General features: G+C 34.9%; 1 protein-coding gene across 2 annotated transcripts in view; it reads right to left on the bottom strand.

The window, feature by feature from the left end:
- Positions 1-23,164, bottom strand: part of LOC138705268 (cytochrome P450 6k1-like) — a 70,524-nt gene that overhangs the window by 29,045 nt on the left and 18,315 nt on the right. The window contains exon 1 of one of the 2 annotated variants that reach the window (XM_069834103.1): positions 5,039-5,195. The exons of the other annotated variant lie outside the window; for it this stretch is intronic. The gene's annotated coding sequence lies outside the window, so the exon portion shown is untranslated. Of the gene's footprint in view, positions 1-5,038; positions 5,196-23,164 lie in introns of those variants that run through there. 2 annotated transcript variants of the gene reach the window in all.

Below are 23,164 nucleotides of genomic sequence, written 5' to 3'. Positions count from 1 at the left end.
GTATTAATTTCTCTGTTAGAGACTAAGTAAACCCCAGGGCTAAGGGCCATAATGCGGCCGTAAGGATTAAGCAAATATATGCAGAAAACTCATGACCTCATCAGGAAACGAACTCGCGACCTTCTGGCTTGGAGCCAATATCTTAACTGCGATCCTATCGCGTAATAGTAGTAGTAGTAATAGTAGTAGCAGCAGTAGTAGTAGCAGTAGTAGTAGTAGTAGTAGTAGTAGCAGCAGTAGTAGTACTAGTACTAGTAGTAGCAGTAGTAGTAGTACGAGGGGGATCCAGGAAATAACGACCGTTTTGTTGTAATAATTAAAAAAATATTTATTTGAAAAAAACAAAGTCTGTTACATAACTGAAGCTTCCTTTACTTCTCTACATAATCACCACCTACATTTAAACATTTGTCGTATCTGTTCACTAGCTTTAGAATTCCCGTGTTATACTCCTCTGCCGCCAGTTCATTAAGCCAGGTGTTCACTGTCTTCTTCAACTCTTCATCACTTCCAAAACGCGTACCACCCAGAAAGTCTTTCAGCTTAGTGAAAAGGTGAAAATCGCTAGGAGCAAGGTCTGGACTATAGGACGGATGATCAAAGATTTCCCAACCGAATTGATCCAGCAATTCTCGAGTTGAAGCAGCAGTGTGCGGGCGGGCGTTGTCGTGAAGAAGCACAACTCCTCTCGAAAGCATTCCTCGCCTCTTGTTTTGGATGGCTCGCCGTAGTTTTCGTAAAGTCTCACAATAACGATTTGCATTGATCGTAGTGCCTTTTGGCATGAAATCCAGCAAAAGAACACCTTTGCGATCCCAAAAGACAATAGCCATGACTTTTTGTGTTGAGAGAGTCTGTTTGAATTTTCTCGGTTTCTTGGGTGATGAGGGATGATGCCACTGACGTGATTGGCGCTTGGTCTCTGGGGTGTTGTGAGACACCCAGGTCTCATCACCAGTCACAATTTGATCAAGAAAGGCGTCTCCATCTGTGTGATATCGCATCAAGAATGTCAATGCTGAGGCCATTCTCTGAGTTTTGTGTTGGTCACTCAGTTGCCGTGGAACCCATCGTGCACAGATTTTGTGGTAACCAAGATGTTGCGACACAATTTCACCAAGCAAAGGACGAGAAATGTCAGGAAAGGCAATATACAATTTGTCGAGTGATGTGCGCCTGTCTTGCAAGATTCTGTCGTTCACTTTAGTCTTCATGTCTTCTGTGATGAGTGATGGGCGTCCGGGTCGAGTTTCATCGTGGACATTTGTTCGCCCATTGGTGAACATTTCGCACCATTTTCTCACATTTCTTTCATTCATTACAGTATCACCATACCCTTATTTCAATTGCCGGTAAATTTCTGCAGGTTTCAAATGTCGGGCATTCAAAAATCGAATCACACTCCTCACCTCACAGTCGGCGGGATTATCAATCACGTCCTTCATTTTGAAGTAACACAAAATGCACAATGGCGACTTGTTGCAACCAGTACTCACAACATTATGAGAACACATGTTAAGGAAGCCAGTTGACCTTCAAACAAGGAAGGGGAGTCAGCTGCGCGGCGGGTATGCGCGAACGGTCGTTATTTTATTAAATGATACTTTCAATTGCGAGGGTATTTAGTACGGTATCGAAATGCAACGTGACAAGAAGTGACTGACGAATGTTTCCAGGAGTCATTTATCAGGGATAAGATTTTACGTGTCGAAAATGTACGCATACGGTTCTCTGAACTTTAGTTCCCTCCCCAAGCTAAGAATTTTATATAATTCTAACATGAAAAAAAAAGAGATGAAACAGATACAGGCGTAAATACAAATTAAAATGGAAAATGAGAAAAGGAAAGAAAAAAAAAGAACAGACAAATAGATACTACCTAAATAAGAGATATAGATATAAATGAAAAATACAAAATAAAATAAATGAAAAATAGTTAAATATAGATATCATAGCCAAAAATGTAAAATGTAGCTACAATTGGCAAATTACAGAGTACCAAATAGTAATATTATATAAAATCAACTACCTACAGTATAGTAATAAGAAAATGTTTGAATTCCATGTAAGAAATGCAGAAATCTAGATCCCATGATTTCATTGAAATTTGAACACATTTTTAACACTGGTGAATTTTTTTGTGATGTGTTTGGTTTTTTATAATATAACAATTGACAATTTCTTAAATGTGATGTTCTAGCGTTAAGCTGGATTTGTGATAATATTTCGCTATTATCCAGTAGACCGTTGAATATTTTATACAATAAAATTTGCTCAGCAAGTAATCTACGACTGGCAAGAGACATTAAATTAATTTCAGCAAGTAGATTGTTGTACGAAATTTTGTTATGGAGGGCTGAACAATGATATCTTCTAAAATACAGATATCTAGAGAATCGTTTTTTAATTTTTTTCAATTTGATTACTATGTGATTTGCAAGTGGGTGACCAAATTACAGAGGCATATTCCAATTTAGCGCGAACATGACAATTAAAAAGGAGTGTCAAAGTCGAAGTGTTCTGTAAAGTTTTTGAATTTCTAATAATAAAACTCAGATTTTTGAAAACATATATATATATATATATATATATATATATATATAGATGTATATGTATATATATATATATATATATATATATATAGATGTATATGTATATATATATATACACACATATACAAGTAACAAGTAAGAGTAAAGCTTATATATATATTATCACCATTAATACGAAAAAAATTCGCTCCGGCACCGGGGATCGAACCCAGGGCCTCTCAGCTCTACGCGCTGAGTGCTCTTTCCAACTGAGCTATGCCGGGACACGATCCACGGCGCCGGCCGACAATAACAATGTCATAGAAGAATGGCAGATACATCTAGAGACTCATTTTAAAATTATGCATACGTTTTTAGACACAATTTTATTTGCAGATGACCAAGTTCTAATCTGTAGCTCAGAGGATCATTTACAAAAAGCCATATGCCAATTAAATACTCTAAGTAAAAAGTACGCTTTAAACAACTCCACAGCCAAAACAGAAGTCCTAGCATTCCAAGGGTCCAATACAATCAGGGCTAAAATCATTTTAGAAGGAAAAATGATAGAGCAAGTAAACAATTTTAATTACTTAGCCTGCAGTGTATCATACGTTAAAAATGACGATGTAATAAAAAATATTAATAAATTTAACTATATATGTGGAACAATAAAAAGAAACCTCAAACAAACCAGGAAAGTAACTAAATTAAAATTTTACAAAGTAATGGCAGTGCCCATGTTGCTATATGGCTCGGAATGTTGGACATTAAAAAAAAGTGAAGAGAGAAAAATAGAGGCCGCAGAAATGAGATTCCTAAGGAGTATAGCCGGCTACATTTTGTTACAGCTGGCGCCAGCGTTTTTGGCGTGTGGCCTAGAGTATAGTGCTCAGTTTGTGAGTATATTGCTAGTGCAGCTGAGAATGGTTCTACTTTCTATACAAGTCACATCGGCCATTTGCCAGACACAGTAATCAGACTGACTACGTTAAAGAAAAGACGCTAGCACTTAACGTTCCCATTACTTATTTCACACGCCAAAAACGGTGACGCGGACTGTAGACAAAAGGAGAAATGATGACATAAGAAAGGAATTAGGCATCTTTAAACTAATAGAGAAGATAGATTAATATAGAACCAAGTGGAGGGAACATGTGGAAAGAATGGAAGAATACCGCATTCCAAAACTGCTATTAGATTACAGACAAACAGGCAAAACAAACATTGGCAGAACAAAGAAAAGATGGACTCAACAAATGTTTAATGCATGAGACCGGAACAAGCCTTTAGAGGCTTAAACCTTGACGATGATGATGATGATGATGATAAAATGTAAAATACAAACTTGTTTCAAAGGAGCGTACACATGCATTCTCAAAAAAAAAAACATTGAGCATTGCAATACCGCACTTATTTTATCGACTGGGTCCTGCTTAAACTAATTTGTTATTCAATGAAATATATTCAATAATTTGTAATCAAATAATAGTAATATGCGTTACAAGAGCGGTATGTTGAAGTTTTCATGTTCGAGAAAAAGTTTGAAAAAGCGAAACGTAGTTGAGATTTTTTAATTTCCGAGAATTGAAAGAAAACATATCGCTCGTGTATCGTGCATTATTTTGTGCGAAGATCGTTTATTACATACCTGAAAGGAATTTCTAATTAGTTGCAATGAAATCTCCATCTTGGTTTCTGTTCAATGACGGAAAATTTGCAAAACAAAAATATCTATCTTCAACATTGTTGCTTTAAAATGTTTCCTGTGTTTACTATACTCCAGCAGGCCGTGATATACGTCTGTCTTTTTTCTTCCCCCAGTCTATAAATGCGAACTTAAAACAAACGGTAAGGTTATGTAATGATTTATTTTTCATTTTAATATTTTAACAATATTATTTATATAACATATTGCAGTAATAACATCGGCAAGTTTGTTAATTTTTTCACGGCTTCCTTAATGTTACTTGCATCACGAATGCAGTAACTTTAGTGGAGTTGTAGAGTTTACTTAATTTTTGCAAATATTTAAAAACAATAATTATTATAATTATTACTATATTGAACGTCTCTAAAAATAATATGTTAAAAGCCTAGAGCAGTAAAATCAATATGTCACTTAAGCGGTAAGAAGAGGGAAATTGTTATGTGTGTTAGGTTGGGAATACTGAATGTGGAAATTTAGACTTTCCGCGGATTGGTTTTGTGTGGAAACCAAGCAAATACGCACGATCTCGCACAAAATATCAAACGTTGAAAGCACGTAACAAGTAAGAGTAAAGCTCAATACTAAATAAAAATAATATCAATTAAAAATACTCTAAATAAAACCGCAATACAAACACGATTAACATTTTTATAAGCCGTATAAAAATAAATCTGAAATATCCAATATTAATAATCCCTTGGCCTGTACGAGCAATCAAACTTTTCTTTAATTAGCCTACATATACCTTAAAGTAGATATTATAATTATTGATGTAGGCAAAAAGACATCAACTTACCTGCCAATAAGACGACACCGTTATTGTGAATTAAGAACCAATGTATTATCTATTTTAACTAACAGCAGTACTGATCAGTTGAGACGAAGACACTGAACTTTCCAAACACTTGACTAAAGTTTAAGTATGAGCTCTTAGACTTTTAAATACATTTCTTGGAATATACTTTTAATCTAAATTGTTGCAGCATCCACTCAAGACAGAAGCAAATAATATAGATAACGTCTAGCCTTAAGCTATTAGTATGTTTGTTTGAGCTTGTGTATGCAACAGTGAAATATAGGCTTTTTAGTTTTCCCGCGTCTTGAGAATGACTAATGAAAATTTGACAGAATTACATCATACAGTTTAAGCATACACGAATAGCAAATACAAATGAATGCCATTTTTATAGTAGTGAGGTAGCGAAAAGACAAAACAAAACAAAACAAAACATGTAGACTTACTGCAAGCTTCCAGTCTACGTCAGAATAATTTAATTGATCTACTAAATACAGGGACATCATTTTATTTTTACTTCAATTTTTATTGTGCCTGAGTTTTTGAACGTACTTCACTCCCACCCCTTCTACTAATGAAGTTCAACCGTCCTGCACACAGATCCATATACAGCCATAGTAGCCTTACGGTCATAGTAAACAGTACGTTCCAAAAATATGTTCGCGTTTTCCAGTGACGAAAGAGCTTTCAATATTAAATCATTTTCGCACAGGTACTGTCGTCCATTTGCCTACGTCGTATCCCGGTTTCCCCCACCAGCTTTTATTGGCCAGCTAGTGGCTGGGCTGTCTTAGCTCTTTTCTGGGAATATTGATTTCTGTTAGGAATTTGACGTCTACGTAATATTATACAACTGTTTAAAATAGCTTAAATAAAAGGGCATCGTTAAGTAATTAACTGTCACGTGATTTCCTCCCTTTCTACGACCCTACGACATAACCACTTGGACGGACAGCAGATAGTATTTTTGAGTAATATTATCTTTTCGGATCGGGCAGAAGTGAAGATTGAATTTACATTACGTAAGGTACTCTTTTATAGAGTAGGTACAGAATTATTTCAACATGAGTTACTAGTACGAAGGACGAAACTGGCAATTGGAATTAGATGCAATAGTCTATAGTGCGATAATATGCACAAAAGAACTGAAGCCTGTATCGAAATGAAAGGCCACCATTTTAAAAATGTGTTTAAATATCCATATTATGATTATTTTTTAATTTAACTTAATTCTCTATATTGTATGCTAATGTGCTGTAGACAGTATAATATACACTACATAATGAATACGTGCACATGGACAGCTCGGTTCGTGAGTAAAAACACTCATTGTTAATACTGTACTGTATTTTGATTAAACAAAAATCTAATGAAAATTATCAAACTCAAAATCGCAATATTTTCTAGGTTACGTAAATGGATGAACTACTTTTCTTTCCTCCTATACCTAGTAAAGTGATTTGTTTGTATTCTACGCCAGTATCATCGAACTCCAGTCGTGGAAAGGGGTAGCAAACGGCGTTGATCCAGAGGTATAGCCAAGTTAATATTAAAAATGTTAGTAAAAATAAAATGATGCCCCTGTATAAAACTACTCATAATTTAAACTATAACATTGAAACTTCGATCTAATTTCATATTCAGTTTTGTATTCTTACAATATTTACGAAAGAGAAAACTGCTATCAGAAAGGAATTAATATTTTATAACAAATAGGCCTCACATGAAAATGTCAAAGAGCGAAACGAAAATAATGACCTTTTTGAGGCCGTATAAGAATTATATAATTTTGGAATGGAAAATATGAAACTAGAAAGGCCAGAAGACAGAAATTTTACAAAACTATGGCAATTCTAATAATGCTATTTGGAAATGAAAAACATGGATAGCTACCAATAAACACAAAAAACAGAATACATACGGCATAAATGAGATTTTTGATATCAATAAAAGGCTGTTCAAAGACAGAAAGACTTAGAAATGTTGAAATTAGTCTCGAATTAAAAACTTCCTTCCTCAAAGGCAAAATAAACGGATGTAATAAGAAATGGTTGAATTATCTAAATGAGATGAATAATAATCTGTATATCAATGAAGGTAAATATCTTCTCCTTTTTTACTTGCGCAGTTTTGGGTGATTTGCCCTAAATCCTTTCTTGTGGTTGGTAATGCATAGTACTTTCAAAGGTAACCATTCCTCTGGCGTTCTTAGAATATGTTGGTATCATTTCAATTGATGATTTTACTTTTAATGTCATGTGTCATTTCTTCAACTTTTCATTGATTGCACAGATCTTCGCCTTTCATTCTATATCTTCACGTTATAACATTTAGGCACCACATAAATCTCATTCGCGAGCTGTTTGTCCTCAAAGGCTTCAATATTCACTATCATAAAGTAGAGTTGGTTTTGAAATTATGTTGTGAAATCTAATTTGGATGTCTTTCCACATTTTTGTAGCATTTTTTTAAAATTCCATTTGAATAGGAAGGAATAATAAATCTGTACAAATAGGAGAAAAGATGAGAACTGTATAGACAAAGGGACTAATACTGGAAGAAAAGTAGGAGAATAAGAATTCTATTTACATTTTATCTGTACGCAATATCTAATATTACTTTTTGGAGGTTAATAGAGAGAAAATATCCTCATTCAATTATGGTGATTTCACATGCCTACATACGGTGGAGGGTGGAGGTTAAATGCAGGGTGGAGGTTAAATGCAGTTCCTTTAATTTCAATGATGACATTCCACTTTGACGCTGTATCTCTGATAATTTCATTTTTGGTACGTTTACTTATATCCTTCTTTGTCTAAGCTGTCGATTATAATTAATGGAGCAGGCCTAAAGAAGTGACACGCTGCCATATCAGAATTCGAAATAGACGTCATCTTGATAACCTTGTCGTGATCTTACTTAATATGATACACTTCATTGTCATTGTAATTTCATGTAATGACATGCGAATTTTTGCTATCATTCACTTACAAAAATGTTTCCATGCTAACAGTGTGAATTGCTGAGTAATGAAAGTTTATCTCAATTGTTAAACGAGTTGTTATGCACTGAGTGCAAGCACGCATAGATTTGTTGCTAATGCATTAATTTGCAACAGCAATTTTTCATAGTATGTATTTTTCTAATTGCAGAGGTTAATGAGAAACTATGAGCTAATGAGAGCGTATAATATGGTAAAACAATAGCACAGAAAAGTACTCGAAGAAAATCTACTCCCACAGTAGTTTTGTTTTCAAAATGTCGTACAGAATATTTCGGTTCTCTTTAATGGGAAGCCATTAGCTGGTCAACTTTATTTCACCGACACCGGTTTCTCCGTAAAGATATTTTCAAATGTTTTATTATTTAGGCCTATTTCCAATAAAGTACCGAAACAAACTTGCTCTAAAGATTAATTTGAGAGTTTTACGGGGTTCAATGTGGCGCAACATTTTTGGGTATTTACATCGGGATTCGGATCATTCGCCACAAATTTCCCGCCACTAGGACGATTCGTAACACATTACGATTTTGTATAACAGTACGTTTTCGCAGTTAAGGCCCATTCACAATGAAAATTAAACATAACCGTAACATAAACACAGAAGTTTGCGCCCAGGCTACCAAATGGGATCATTCACAAGCATTGACATAAACATTACCGTAAGACGTTAACATGGAAGTTTGCAAACTCAAAACTTTCATGCTTATGCTTGCGTGATTTGCAAACAGAACACAATCGTGGAGCGCTGAAGTATACGACAGAATATGAGGAAATGGCGTCGTTGTTATGTTTCCATGGTTACCAAGTATGTTTGCTGTTATGTTTATGTTCCCATCGTGAATGATGGTATGACTTCTTGATTTTACCGTAACGTTTACATTCTTAAGTTAACGCTTACGTTATGTTTAATTTTCATTGTGAATGAGCCTTTACAGTTTCACATACCATTCAAACAAAATTTGTATGAAAATGTTTCCACAGTTTCGGTTTCACATTCCATTCAAACAAAATTTGTGTTAATTTTTTTTTAATATTACATGATGGATACCGTAGTCAATTAAGGTTCATTTCAAGTAAACGTGGTGATGACAAGATCATATACAACGGTTTCATGCGTACGAAACATCGAATTCAAAAGAAAGGTATCGTCTGGCGCTGTGATCTATGCAGAGAATGCACATCGATGCTGATATCACTTGTCAAGACAAGAATAGTCTCAGAATCAACTGACCATTCCCATGCCCCTGATTGGAATCGGATTCAAGCTACAGAATATATTAATTCGATCAAAGCAACGGCTAGCATATCGGCAGTGACTCCAGCCACATAATCCAAACCACATTTCTAGGGTATCCAGTGAGGCTACCTTCAAACTTCTTAAAAAGGAGTCCATACAAAGAAAACTTCGAGAAGTTCGGCGAGAACATCTACTACTTGAACCCAGGAACTTAGAAGAATTGAAGGTAATTGATGAAAAATATACCAAAACTTCAAATGGTTGCAGATGGTTGCTCTTTTATGACACTGAATTAGCCGACAGAATTATTATAAGCAACTGATGTTAATTGAAGACATTTACAACAATCAAATCATTGGATTATGGATGGCACCTTTGCATCGGCACCCAGAATTATTACTACAACCTTATACTGTACGTGCATGTTAAAGACAGTGGAATGTGGTGCCCAGTAATTTTTGCTTTAATTAAAGAGGATAGAAATGATTACCGAATAATATTTGAAAAACTAAAAGAAGAAATTGTTGCTTGATTTAATAAAACATTGATGCCGACTTTTATTTCGGTTGATTACGAATGTCATTGGAACATCATTCATTCCCTGAGTCAATGATTGCTGCATGTCTCTTTCATCTTGTCCAAGCATTCTGGAGAAGTATATAGCTCGAATGAATCAGTGAAGACTATATGAGGGAAGAAAACAGTGAACTTCAAGTTCATTTTCGTTTGCTTATTGCCTTAACATTTGTTTCCGTGGACGATGTGACCCTGACATTTGACCAGCTGCGAGATGTGGCAGAAGAAGAACTGCTCCCAATTTTCGACTATACGGAAGACAATTTCATTAGAGGTCGAAGATGCGGCCGTGGCAGACAATAATCCCTTTTCCCACCGAACATATGGAACTGTTATGATACGACCTTAATGGAATTTCGGAATATGTATGGTAAGACTTTCCTGTGTTAAATTTCAATGTACCTCATTTACATGTTTCGACCTATTTATGTGTCATCTTCAGAACTGGTCGTTGTTGGTCTTGGCGCCACTTGTTCTGTTTCCTGTGAGGGTGTGTTCCTGTGGTAAAGTGTAGAGTCAAAGAGTGTGTGTGTTTTGAAGTTGAGTTGTGTGTTGAGAATTTCGTTGGGGTGTGTTTTTGTGTGTCTGTATATTTCGTATTGTTCTAGTGTGTTCAGTTTCTGGCTTTTTGGTTGGATGTGTAGTATTTCCATGTCTGTGTTGATGTCTCTGTGGGTGTGGTTAGCATTTGTGATGTGTTCTGCATTTGTGGAGGTGTTTTGTAATTTTGTTATGGCTGTGATGTGTTCTTTGTAACGTGTTTGAAACGATCTGTCTGTCCTATGTAGAAGTTGTTGCAGGTGTTACATTTGAGTTTGTATACGCCTGTGTGGTTGTATTTGTTTGTGTTGCTTGTGTGTTGAGATGTTTTTGTAGAGTGTATTTCTGTTCTGTATGCGATGTTGTAACTTAATTTGTTGAATGAGGTTGCAATTTTGTGTGTGTTTTTGTTTTCGTATGCTAGTGTTCTTGTGTTTGTGTTGTATTCTTATGTTTTTTGTGATTATGTTTTGTCTTACGTATTATGTTGTCTATTATGTTAGGGTTGTATCCGTTTTCTTGTGCTATGTATTTGATTGTGTTTAGCTCTTCGTTGTAATCTTGTTGGTTCATTGGTATGTTGAGTAGTCTGTGTACCATTGGAATGGAATTACCAAGAACAACAAATACCTTTTAATGAAAAAAACGCACCCCTCACTACGTCATCTTCTGGAACTCCTTCAGAGAGAGAGAGAGAGAGAGAGACGGCAGAAATCAGTGTTGAAATAGAAAGAATATCTACACGCAATAAAAAGAAGATAATAATAGAATGCAGAGAATTGTTGAAAAATATGGGGAGTACAAGGATAACGATAATATATTGGGGTACTTACGGTTTCTTGACCATAACGTAGCAGGAAAATTTTGACTTTTATATAGTTATTGGAGACATAACAAAATTAATAAGATACTTAACCACTTCCCTGATTAACCCGAGTTAACTCGGGTTGCTAACTTGTGTCAAAATTTATTAACCCGAGTTAATTCGTTTGAGTCCCATTTTCGCTGCTAAGGATTATATCCCGAACATATGTTTTCATTCTTTCATTAACCTTTTCCTCACTAGATGGCTACAGAAGTTAGTGATATTGCTATATCTGGTGGTGTTTTTGTACTTCTTTCTTGCGAGTGGAATTCTATGCTCATATAGCATTCGCACACAGTAGTGAGTAGATGCTAGTTACTTTTGGCGGCTTCTGTTCGTGTTTAGTGTTTTTTGTGCTGTTTTGTGTAAAGATGGATCAAGTTAGTGATTCCGAAACTTTTGATCAGGAATATATTCTTGTAGAAGATTAGGAAATGAAACATCGGTATCAGAAGACGAAGTTATAGACCAACAAACAAATTCAGATCAGTTGATGTCGCGTCTTTTCGACAGTGGTTTGAATAGAAGACATCTGACACCATTTCTTCTGCACCTCCGAGGTCCCCATTCCCTGAACTTTTAACATTGTTCCTGATAACGATAATTCTCAATTGTTTAAATTATTCTTTAACAATGACCTCATCAACATTATATTCGAGGAGACGATTCGGCATGCTAATAAGTGTTCACAGAATGCTGAAAATAATTCGTGGCGGCCTACTACAGACTCTGAAATACGTGTAGGCTACTTTTGGGCATAGTGATACTGCAGAACATTATTCACAAACCTGAAGAACAGATGTACTGGTACAAATATTCAATGACTGCTACACCATTCTTCCCAAAACGCTCTCATATAGGAGAGCAGATACTACTGTCCGGAATGCAATGTGCCGCTGTGCGTAATACCCTGCTTTCGAGTCTATCACACGACAAGCAACATTTAACGCCTTGATAACAGCACTGGTATTGTACCTCATAAATTAATCCATAAAAAACATAAGTTGGTAAATAGTTCAGGAGAAAATCAAAGTGGGACAACTACCAGAGCTGGAATCAAGGTGCACGAGATAACTCGGGATAATAATTCAGGTATGAATGTATGTCTATTTCATAGTGATTTTTAGGTATGTAAGAAAATTAGTGATGTACAGTGATTCTGCAATATTAAATGACCTCTTTACGAAAATAAAAAATATGACACTTTTTTTTACAAAACTGGTAAAATATATAGTAAGGGAAGAGGTTAAGAATACAATATTAATTCATTCATATTGCCAGGAAGTAGTACTGTGACCAAGTTGTCATTGTAACGAACATGTCACATGTTACGAAAAAATACTTGTGACCAACTTATCATTGTGACGAACAGGTATTGTGACCAACAGGTCTTGTGACCAAATTTTCATTGTGACGAACTGCCAGTGACTAAACTAGCCGGTGACGAAACGTCCTAGATCCATTTACATCCTGTCAGATTTCGAAGTTACATCAAGGAATGCAGACAAAAAGGGATCTATCTGTTGCCATGAGCTACTCTGCAGTGCTGATGAATAAGCCGATATGAAGTCCGAAACGTTTGATCTCTCTACATCTGCAATATTATAACTTACAGATACCCAAATATTTCGAACCACCAATTTACCACATTTTAAACAAAAGAATAGTATTTTCCATGATGTTATGTTTTCAATTGTTTAATTTTGGTTATCAGACCTGTCTGTTTCGGTCCTGTGGACGTAATGTTAATGGTACATTTACTGTAGCATACTAGATGGTCGCGTGTCATGAGCAGACGGTTATATAAACAAAGACGTGTATTCACTGGCGGACTATCGGCTGTACTTGAGACAATTCTAAGAGACTACGGCCCGGTTTCTTCAACCTTTGTTAAAATGCACCTAACATAGCGTTAATTAACTGTAAGTTAAAAGTATGAATTGCTGTTAAAAATATTGCGTTTCTTCAACTTTACATTTCACATTTTAACATTCTTGCCCACGTGCATCAACGTCGGTTAGTGTAATCACCGGTTAAAATTGTCACCTAACCCCTAGTTAAGCATTTTTACAGTGGATCGACCTCGGTTACGACTTAAATAGGAGGTTAACCACAGTAATCTCTAACCGGCCATATTCGAGCGGTTAAAGGAGATAACCAGTGATTAGTAGAGCAAGTAAAGCAAAATGGCGGCCAAAGCCACAGATGTTTATTTCGAAGACGATTATTATTACACAGTACTTGAATTACTTGGATAGAGCGTGAGCGTGAAGTTTCTTTAGTGGAAAGAGAGAATTCTTACGAGGAATTAGGTGACAGAAAATTTCAGGAGGGATTTCGTTTATCAAAATCTACAATTGGATCACTTGAAATATCACAAAAAGTCATATTTCTCCTATGGATCGGCTGCTTATATTACGATTCTACGTAACTGTTATTTTCTGTACTAAAAGGGGGAATACTCGAATATCTCTTTCTCTATGTCACTGGCTGAACAAAGAGAGGTTATGGATGGATCTTAGGATAATGAGCAGTTGCCTCATGTAAATGGGGTCCTGGATCGTATACACATTCCTACTAATCTTCTACATCCTTTTCCTTTATAGATATTCCATCTTTTTATATATCATATATTTAAATCTAGTAATTAAGTCTATCGATACTTCAACCTCATATTGGGATATAATCATTTTTGCATTCATTTTTATATTTTGTACGATTTTAACCTAACAGCACTGAAAAGCAAAGAAATGCAACTCGCAAATATAACAGCGCCCAAAGGCAAACAAATGCAAAGCGAAAATGTAGGACACGTTCATTTCGATGTAGAACGGAGTGAGCGCAGTCGTTTTTAGACGTTGACTATTATCTTTGCAGCGGTATGGATGCTTTCCTTCAGTCATTTTGTAGAAACAGTGTACCATCACAGACTTTACTCTGGTTAAATGAGGTGCCAGCTAGCCATGTTTAAGTAATCGGTGATTATGAATGGTGCACAGAAATTACATTTTAACCACTATTACTGTTTAACCGTCGTTTCGTAATCTATGATTACTGCGTTTTTAACCGATGTTGATACACTTCGCCATCTGTTTGTTAACTCTCTGTTAGGACCAGAGATTCTAGAGTTTAACCATAACCTATAAACAAGTTATAGGCTCACTTCTGTTTTCTGAACTCTGACAATTGCGATTCTCGCTTGTTTCCGTTGTTTGATTCAGAGAGGATAGAAGCAACGAGTTAGAAAGAGAAGACTATAGAGTGGCCATGTTGTCCTGTACAGCGCTCTTTGCGGTGCCACCGCGAAACACGGCAGATCTGAGCTAAGCGCCCATATTTGTAAAAATTCGTCTGCTTACAATGTTGTATAACGGAGGTAAGAAGTACAAAAAAACGTAGAAAAAACATGCCTGTTGTGTGTGCTGCATATAATTGCAATGTCAAAAGGAAAAAGACAACTGATATATCATATTTCATGTAAATTTTATGAAGTTAAGTCCATAGTTTTGTTAATTAGCAGCAATTTTTTCCATGCATAAATGTGTAACAACGCCCGGCATAAACAAAATAAATGGTTCACTGGTAATGTATTTAAACTAAATATGGATAAAACCAATACAATTCCGTTTCAGACCCAGTGAAAAACAAATAGCAATACAATATTAAAACTGTATTTCGACACCGGCATCCTTTATTTCTGCTCCTTCTGTCCTTACTGCTTATACAAGAAGACGATGAGCTGTAGCTTATAAGAAGTAGGCCTATTTCGAAGACAAACGATTAATCAAATAAATGGTTCACTAGTAATAAAGTTAAACTAAATACGGATAAAACCACTACAATTCCGTTTCAAACCTAGTAATAGCAATCAAATATTAAAATTGTATTTCGACACTCGCATCCAAAATAACGCAAAACTCTGGGGTAGGTCGTATTGTTGTTAGTATTTTGACTGGAAGGACATGAAAGAACATAATTGAGCACCCACGTGCAATAATGGGGTAAGTATGAATATATTTCGTAACTACTTACCCCATTATTGTACGTGGATGATCAATTATACACTAATAATTATCTGTGGTGCCACAGCCCTTGAAAGGCTCAGACAGACCAGCCGGCTGTTGGCCTCACGTTCACATTTCGATAATAATTATACTTTACTGTAACAAAAAAGCTGAAAGCGTGTTTTGTCATGTTTCACCCACGTTACAAGCTTGGAGGTAAAGGTTGTTTACTACAGATAGGGCCTACTTTCATTCTATATCTTATGGTATAGTAAATTGTTTTGCAACGTGTAGAGACTGGGAAAACAATTTAATAAAATCATCCGAATCATACTCGTTCATTTTATAGGCAATCTTGCAGATCGCATTTAAAAGGACCTAGGAATATTAAAATTTTCTTCAGTATATTTGCTAGAACTTCTTGTCATACTACATGACAATTTTGCTTAAGTTATTCTTTTAAGCATTCCTTCTAGGAATAGCTCAAGTGTTTTAAATTTAGCGTACATAAGCTTAGATTAAGTTCCTAGCACGTATTTGACGAAATACTAGGTTTTTCCACTTCAGTTTAACTGATTTATGCAAACGAAATTAAGACAGCTGACGATTCTAATGTCAGTTATCACCACGCCCACTTTGTTTTGGGCGCATAAGTTCATTACCGACGGTCGTTCAATTTTCTTCAAACATGGCGGCGCAATGACCACTCTATATCTTTCTCTTTCTAACTCGTTGGATAGAAGTCTTTCTATTCTCTCAGGTTTGATTTCTGCTTCTTTCCTCGTCTGTATCACAATAGCGTGGAGCGGTGTATTGGTATTGCTGTTGTGAAATGGAAAACACTGGAACAAAAAGAAATCATGTGACTAATTTCTCTTCGTTCGAGAGAAACCTTCTGCTGGAAATTATTTCGCAGTATAAACCAATTAATGAGAATAAACAAACAAACGGATCTAAGTTGAAAGCGAAAAGTGAGGGTTGGCAGAAAATAGCCTATACTTTTGTATGAACTTCTGGCCTATCAAATCACAGAAATCATCCGCTCTGTTTATGTATTCATGGATATCATTTTCTAAATAATACATATATATTATATATATATATACATATATAAGTTCAGCATCTAACGCACCAGCCATATTGCTAACAGAGAGTTAAATGATTTAACTGCATGAAATTGGGCAGTTAAATTAACATGGGTTTTAACAGCCTGTTAGTACTAACAGTAGTTGAAGAAATGCTTCAACTGTTAAGTTTACAGTTAAAATGGAATAACATACTGTTATAATTTAACAAAGGTTGAAGAAACCGGGCCTACAACTACTGTTCTCCAACCAGGAGATCAACCGTGAAAGGAATGTGCTTACTATTGCGTCATCTATTGGAGCGAAGTAGATAGATAATATTATCGTTATAACGTCTGTTTAAAAACCATGCGCTCTCCTGCATATGTTATTTCCTGTATGGAGAGATTAAAAGACCGGGAGATTAACAGTGATCTAATTTTTTTACTGTACTCCAACCACGAGAAAGTCTTTGGGGACTGAGACGAAGCGGGGTAATGCTGTGAATGAATGTTGAAGTCATAAGATGTCATTAGGTCACACACGTGGGTACTCTTATCTGTATTGGCTAGCTCTCACAGCACAAACAATAACATGATGCACACATATTGATACTATCCTAGTTACAAAATTAGATCACTGTTAATCTCCTGATCTTTTAATCTCTCCATACAGGAAATAACATATGCAGGAGAGCGCATGGTTTTTAAACTGACGTTATAACGGTAATATTATCTATCTACTTCGCTCCAATAGATGACGCAATAGTAAGCACATTCCTTTCACGGTTGATCTCCTGGTTGGAGAACAGTAACTAGGGTAGTATAAACATGTATGTGTATCAATGTTATTGTTTGTGCTGTGAGAGCGAGCCAATAGAGATACGAGTATCCACATGTGTGACCTTATGACATCTTATGACATCAACATTCATTCACAGCATTACCCCGCTTCGTCTCATCCGGCAGAGACTTTCTCGTGGTTGGAGCACAGTACATACTACTTGTGCAGACTACACGTTGTTCTTGAAATAGGTAGCTAAGTCTAAGGTGCACATCTCTGTAAGAATACATAACTTGAAAGAACATGAAATACGATTATTTTCATTTGCCTAACATTGTGTAGCTGAATTGATATATTTACATATTTACAGAACTACATATTTAGATAACTACATACCTTACTTTCTACATATTTAGAGATCAACATATGAATAATATAAATTATGTATATAATTTTATTTATAAGTGAAAAGTCAACTTTCTGAAAAGACGTATATACTGTTCTTCTGTAGAAATTTAGTGTTGCTAAGTCAAGAAAACAGGAAAGTGTATCGAATATTAAAATAATAAATGCACTACCTAAACAACTTTTGAAGCATACGGTTCAGTGATATTAAACTTGGTATGTGAGGATAACCATATGCTAAGAACTGAATAATGGTATTACCGAGTTTTTTTCTACTTCCGGTACAGAAGTATCGAGTATGGGTACTTTTTGAAAAGCTCTTAATGAGCTTTATTCAAAAATAAAAATATATATTGGGTGTTCCATTTAAAATAAGAGAGTTGGAGTTACTTCCGGTTAAATCGGAAGCAGAAAAACTCCATAATACCATTATTGAGTTCGTAATATATGGTATCCCCATATACCAAGTTTCTTGTCACTGAACCACATGATTCAAAAGTTATTTAAGTGGTGCGGGACTTTTAACTAACCCTGTATATCATAAATAATTTAATGCAAGAAGTTGATATTATTTGCTACTGGTCTTGGTGTACCTCGTAATACTTCCATTATCTGCGTCCATAGTGTTTATGATAGAATTCTGAAAGAGTTCATCTTCGCTTTAACCACTCGTCAGCTTCTGTAATACGCAAAAATATCGAAAACTAGAGTTAACTATTCTCTGAAGTTTAAACTGTTTTTATGATACCCGTTGTTAGAGGAACTAGCATCCTACGCAGAACCAGCTGGATTGGAAGGCTTTGCTTTATTTCTTTTTAGTTCCTGTTGTAACTAGAAGATTATTAGCCTTCTTACAAATGGCTTTTAAAGAACCCGCAGGTTCATTGCCGCCCTCATATAAGCCCGCGATCGATCTCTATTCTGAGCAAGATTAATCCAGTCTCTATCATCATATCCCACCTCCCTCAAATCCATTTTAATATTATCCTCCCATTTACGTCTCGACCTCCCCAAAGGTCTTTTTCCCTCAGGGCTTCCAACTAACGCTACATTTCTGGATTCACCCATACGTGCTACATGCTCTGTTAATCTCAAACGTCTGGATTTAATGTTCCTAATTATGTTAGATGAATACAATGCGTACAGTTTTGCGTTGTGTAACTGTCTCCATTCTCCTGTAACTTCATCCCTCTTAGCCCCAAATATTTTCCTAGGCACCTTATTCTTGAACACCCTCAGCCTGTGTTTCTCTCTCAAAGTGAGAGTCCAAGTTTCACAACCATACAGAACAACCGGTAATATAACCATTTTATAAATTCTAACTTTCAATTTTTTTGAAAGCAGACTGGATGGCAATCTCAGCCGAATAATAGCAGGCATTTCTCATATTTATTCTGTGTTTAATTTCTTCTCGAGTGCCATTTATATTTGTTACTGTTGCTCGAAATATTTTAATTTTCTCACCTTTTCAAAGGATAAATTTGCAGTTATTATATTTTTCATTTCGTACTATGTTCTGGTCACGAGACATAAAGATATATAGTACTTTGTTTGCTATACTTTCAAACCTATCTCACTACTTGCTTCAAGTAAAATTCCCGTGTTTTTCTTAATCATTTGTGGATTTTTTCCACGTCATCCGCAAAAACAAGCAGCTGATGCAACCCATTTAATTCCAAACCCTCTCTGTTTTCCTGAACTTTCCTAGAGCAAAGTTAAAAACTAAAGGTTATTTAATAGTGCATCTCCTTGCTTTAGCCCGCAGTGAATTGGAAAAGTGTCAAACAAAAACTGGCCTATACGGACTCTACTGTACGTTTCACCGAGACATTTTAATTAAGGACTAGTTTCTCGGGAATATCAAATTCAATAAGAATTTGTGGCCATAAAACCTAAAGGTTTTCGAATTCATGTTTACATGATGTTTTCCCTTCCTTTTTGTCCACAAAATAGCCTACATACCTAAAATATTCTCGTCTATGTCAGATTCACCGTAATGCATGCTACTACAGTATTTATCCAGGCTTGGAGAGGTGGGAATTACATGCTTACGTAGTGTTTCTTTTTCAAAGTGTATTATTTTTAATCTGGTTAACTACTTCATACAGACGTTATCATTGCAGCGCGCATAAACAGATAAAGATATATCGGTATTCAATTACGTTATTTAGTAAGGCTTATTAATACAAACAACTTGTGCTTCAACTTTGGACGTCGATAATAAAATGTTTAAGCTCAGTTAATGACTGTTGAAAGAAAGAAAGAAAGAAAGAAAGAAAGAAAGAAAGAAAGAAAGAAAGAAAGAAATATAGAAATAAAGAAAGAAGGAAAGAGAGAAAGAAAGAATCAAAGAAGAAAAGAATGAAGGAAAGAAAGAAAGAGAGAGAGAGAGAGAAATATAGAAATAAAGAAAGAAGGAAAGAGAGAAAGAGAGAAATATAGAAATAAAGATAGAAGGAAAGAGAGAAAGAAAGAATCAAAGAAGAAAAGAATGAAGGAAGGAATGAAAGAAAGAAAAAGAGAATTATAGAAATAAAGAAAGAAGGAAAGAGAGAAAGAAAGAAGGAAGGAGAGAATGAAAGACAGAATGAAAGAAAGAAAGAGAGAAATATATAAATAAAGAAAGGAGGAAGAGAGAAAGAAAGAAAGAAGGAGAGAATGAAAGACAGAATGAAAGAAAGAAATATACGAACAAAGAAAGAAGGAAAGAGAAATATAGAAATAAAGAAAGAAGGAAATAGAGAAAGAGAGAAATATAGAAATAAAGAAAGAAGGAAATAGAGAAAGAGAGAAATATAGAAATAAAGAAAGAGGAAAGAGAAAAAGAAAGAACGAATGAAAGAAATATAGAAATAAAGAAACAAGGAAAGAAAGAAAGAAAGAAGGACGGAAAGAATGAAAAATAAATATAGAAATAAAGAAAGAAGGAAAGAGAGAAAGAAAGAAAGAAGGAAAGAATGAAAGAAAGAGAAATATAGAAATAAAGAAAGAAGGAAAGAGAGAAAGAAAGAAAGAAGGAAAGAATGAATGAAAAAGAAATATAGAAATAAAGAAAGAAGGAAAGAGAGAAAGAAATAAGAAGGAAAGAATGAAAGAAAGAGAAATATAGAAATAAAGAAAGAAGGAAAGAGAGAAAGAAAGAAAGAAAGAAGGAAAGAAAGAAAGAGAGAAATATAAAAATAAAGAAAGAAGGAAAGAATTAAAGAAAGAAAGAAATATAGAAATAAAGAAAGAAGGAAAGAGAACGAAATAAATAAAAAAGAGAGAAATATAGAAATAAAGAAAGAAGGAAAGAGAGAAAGAAAGAAGGAAAGAATTAAAGAAAGAAAGAAATATAGAAATATAGAAAGAAGGAAAGAGAGAGATAGAAACAAAGAAGGAAAGAATTAAAGAAAGAAAGAAATATAGAAATAAAGAAATATAGAAATAAAGAAAGAAGGAAAGAGTGAAAGAAAGAAAGAGAGAAATATAGTAATAAAGAAAGAAGGAAAGAGAGAAAGAAAGAAAGAAGGAAAGAATGAATGAAAAAGAAATAAAGAAAGAAGGAAAGAGAGAAAGAAAGAAAGAAGGAAAGAATGAATGAAAAAGAAACATAGAAATAAAGAAAGAAGGAAAGAGAGAAAGAAAGAAAGAAGGAAAGAATGAATGAAAAAGAAACATAGAAATAAAGAAAGAAGGAAAGAGAGAAAGAAAGAAAGAAGGAAAGAATGAATGAAAAAGAAATATAGAAATAAAGAAAGAAGGAAAGAGAGAAAGAAGGAAAGAATTAAAGAAAGAAAGAAATATAGAAATAAAGAAAGAAGGAAAGAGAGAAAGAAGGAAAGAAAGAAAGAGAGAAATATAAAAATAAAGAAAGAAGGAAAGAATTAAAGAAAGAAAGAAATATAGAAATAAAGAAAGAAGGAAAGAGAACGAAATAAATAAAAAAGAGAGAAATATAGAAATAAAGAAGGAAAGAGTCCACACCTGTGGAGCAACGGTCAGCGCGTCTGGCTGCGAAACAAGGTGGCCCGGGTTCGAATCCCGGTGGGGGCAAGTTACATGGTTGAGGTTTTTTCCGGGGTTTTCCCTCAACCAATACGAGCAAATGCTGGGTAACTTTCGGTGCTGGACCCCGGACTCATTTCACCGGCATTATCACCTTCATATCATTCAGACGCTAAATAACCTAGATGTTGATACAGCGTCGTAAAATAACCCAATAAATAAATAAAAAGAAGGAAAGAGAGAAAGAAGGAAAGAAAGATAGAAATAAAGAAAAAGGAAAGAAAGAAGGAAAGAAAGATAGAAATAAAGAAAGAAGGAAAGAGAGACAGAAAGACTGAAAGAAATATAGAAATAAAGAAGGAAAGAGAGAAAGAAGGAAAGAAAGATAGAAATAAAGAAAGAATGAAAGTAAGAAAGAGATAAATATATAAATAAAGAAAGAAGGAAAGAGAAAGAAAGAAAAAAGAGAGAAATATAGAAATAAAGGAGGAAAGAGAGAAAGAAAGAAAGAAAGAAGGAAAATGAAAGAAAGAGAGAAATATAGTAATAAAGAAAGAAGGAAAGAGAGAAAGAAATACTGAAAGGAAGAAAGAAATATAGAAATAAAGAAGGAAAGACAGAAAAAAGAAGGAAAGAATGAGAGAAAGAAAGTAAGAATGAAAGAATGAAATATAGAAATAAAGAAAGAAGGAAATAGAGAAAAATGAAAGAAAGAATGATAAAAAGAAAAAAGAAGGAAAGTTAGAAAGAAAGAATGAATTGAAGAGAGAAAGAATGAAAGAAAGAAAGAGAAAAAGAAAGATTGAAAGAAAGAATGATATGTAGAAAGAAACTAGGAAAGAGAGAAAGAAAGAAACAGAGAAAGAATGAAAGATAGAGAGAAAGAAAGAATGAAAGCAAAAAAAAGATAGAAAGAAAGAAGGAAAGAGAGGAAGAAAGAAAGGAAAGTGGGAAAGAAAGGATGAAAAAATAATGAAAGATAGAAAGAAAGAATGGAATATAGAAATAAAGAAAAAAATAGGAAGAAAGACAGAAAGAAAGAAGGAAAGAAACAAAAATGAAATCAGATAGCGGCGTAGTCTAGGAACAGCAATGCAGAGCCTGCGCTCGGGCGCGGTTACTGTAGTTGGGGTTTTCCGAGGCTCTCTACAACTTGTAAGGCGGATGCCAGACACTAATCCAGGGCCGGCAGATGCTGCAGTTGTGACGTAAGAGCCAGTCAGATCGCAAGAGCTTGGGAGAGCGAGCAGTTGAGTCTGTCTACAGTATGTCACCTAATTACAGACACGAATAAGTATGTACAAATATTAGAAGAACTGAGTCAGGAATTTGATTGCAGATTTCAAGAGTTTGCAAATATTCAATCTGATATTTCCATATTTGCGACAACATTTTCAGTGAATATTGACAGTGTTCCATCATCATTGCAACTGGAAGACATTGATTTGCAAAACGATATTGAAATGAAAGACCGCTTTGAAAACAAAAAGGACCTATCTACATTTTATAGAAGATTTCCCCAGGCAAGATTCCCTCGATTGCATAGATTTGCTGCTAGGATGTTGAGCATATTCGGATCTACGTATGTATGTGAACAGTTATTTTTTTGTATGAAGATCTGCAAACCACAACATAGAAACATATTCTTCGCTTGTGTGTTA

Source organism: Periplaneta americana, chromosome 8 (assembly GCF_040183065.1).
Source record: "Periplaneta americana isolate PAMFEO1 chromosome 8, P.americana_PAMFEO1_priV1, whole genome shotgun sequence".
NCBI classification, from domain to species: domain Eukaryota; kingdom Metazoa; phylum Arthropoda; class Insecta; order Blattodea; family Blattidae; genus Periplaneta; species Periplaneta americana.
This window is presented reverse-complemented; position numbering and strand designations above follow the sequence as displayed.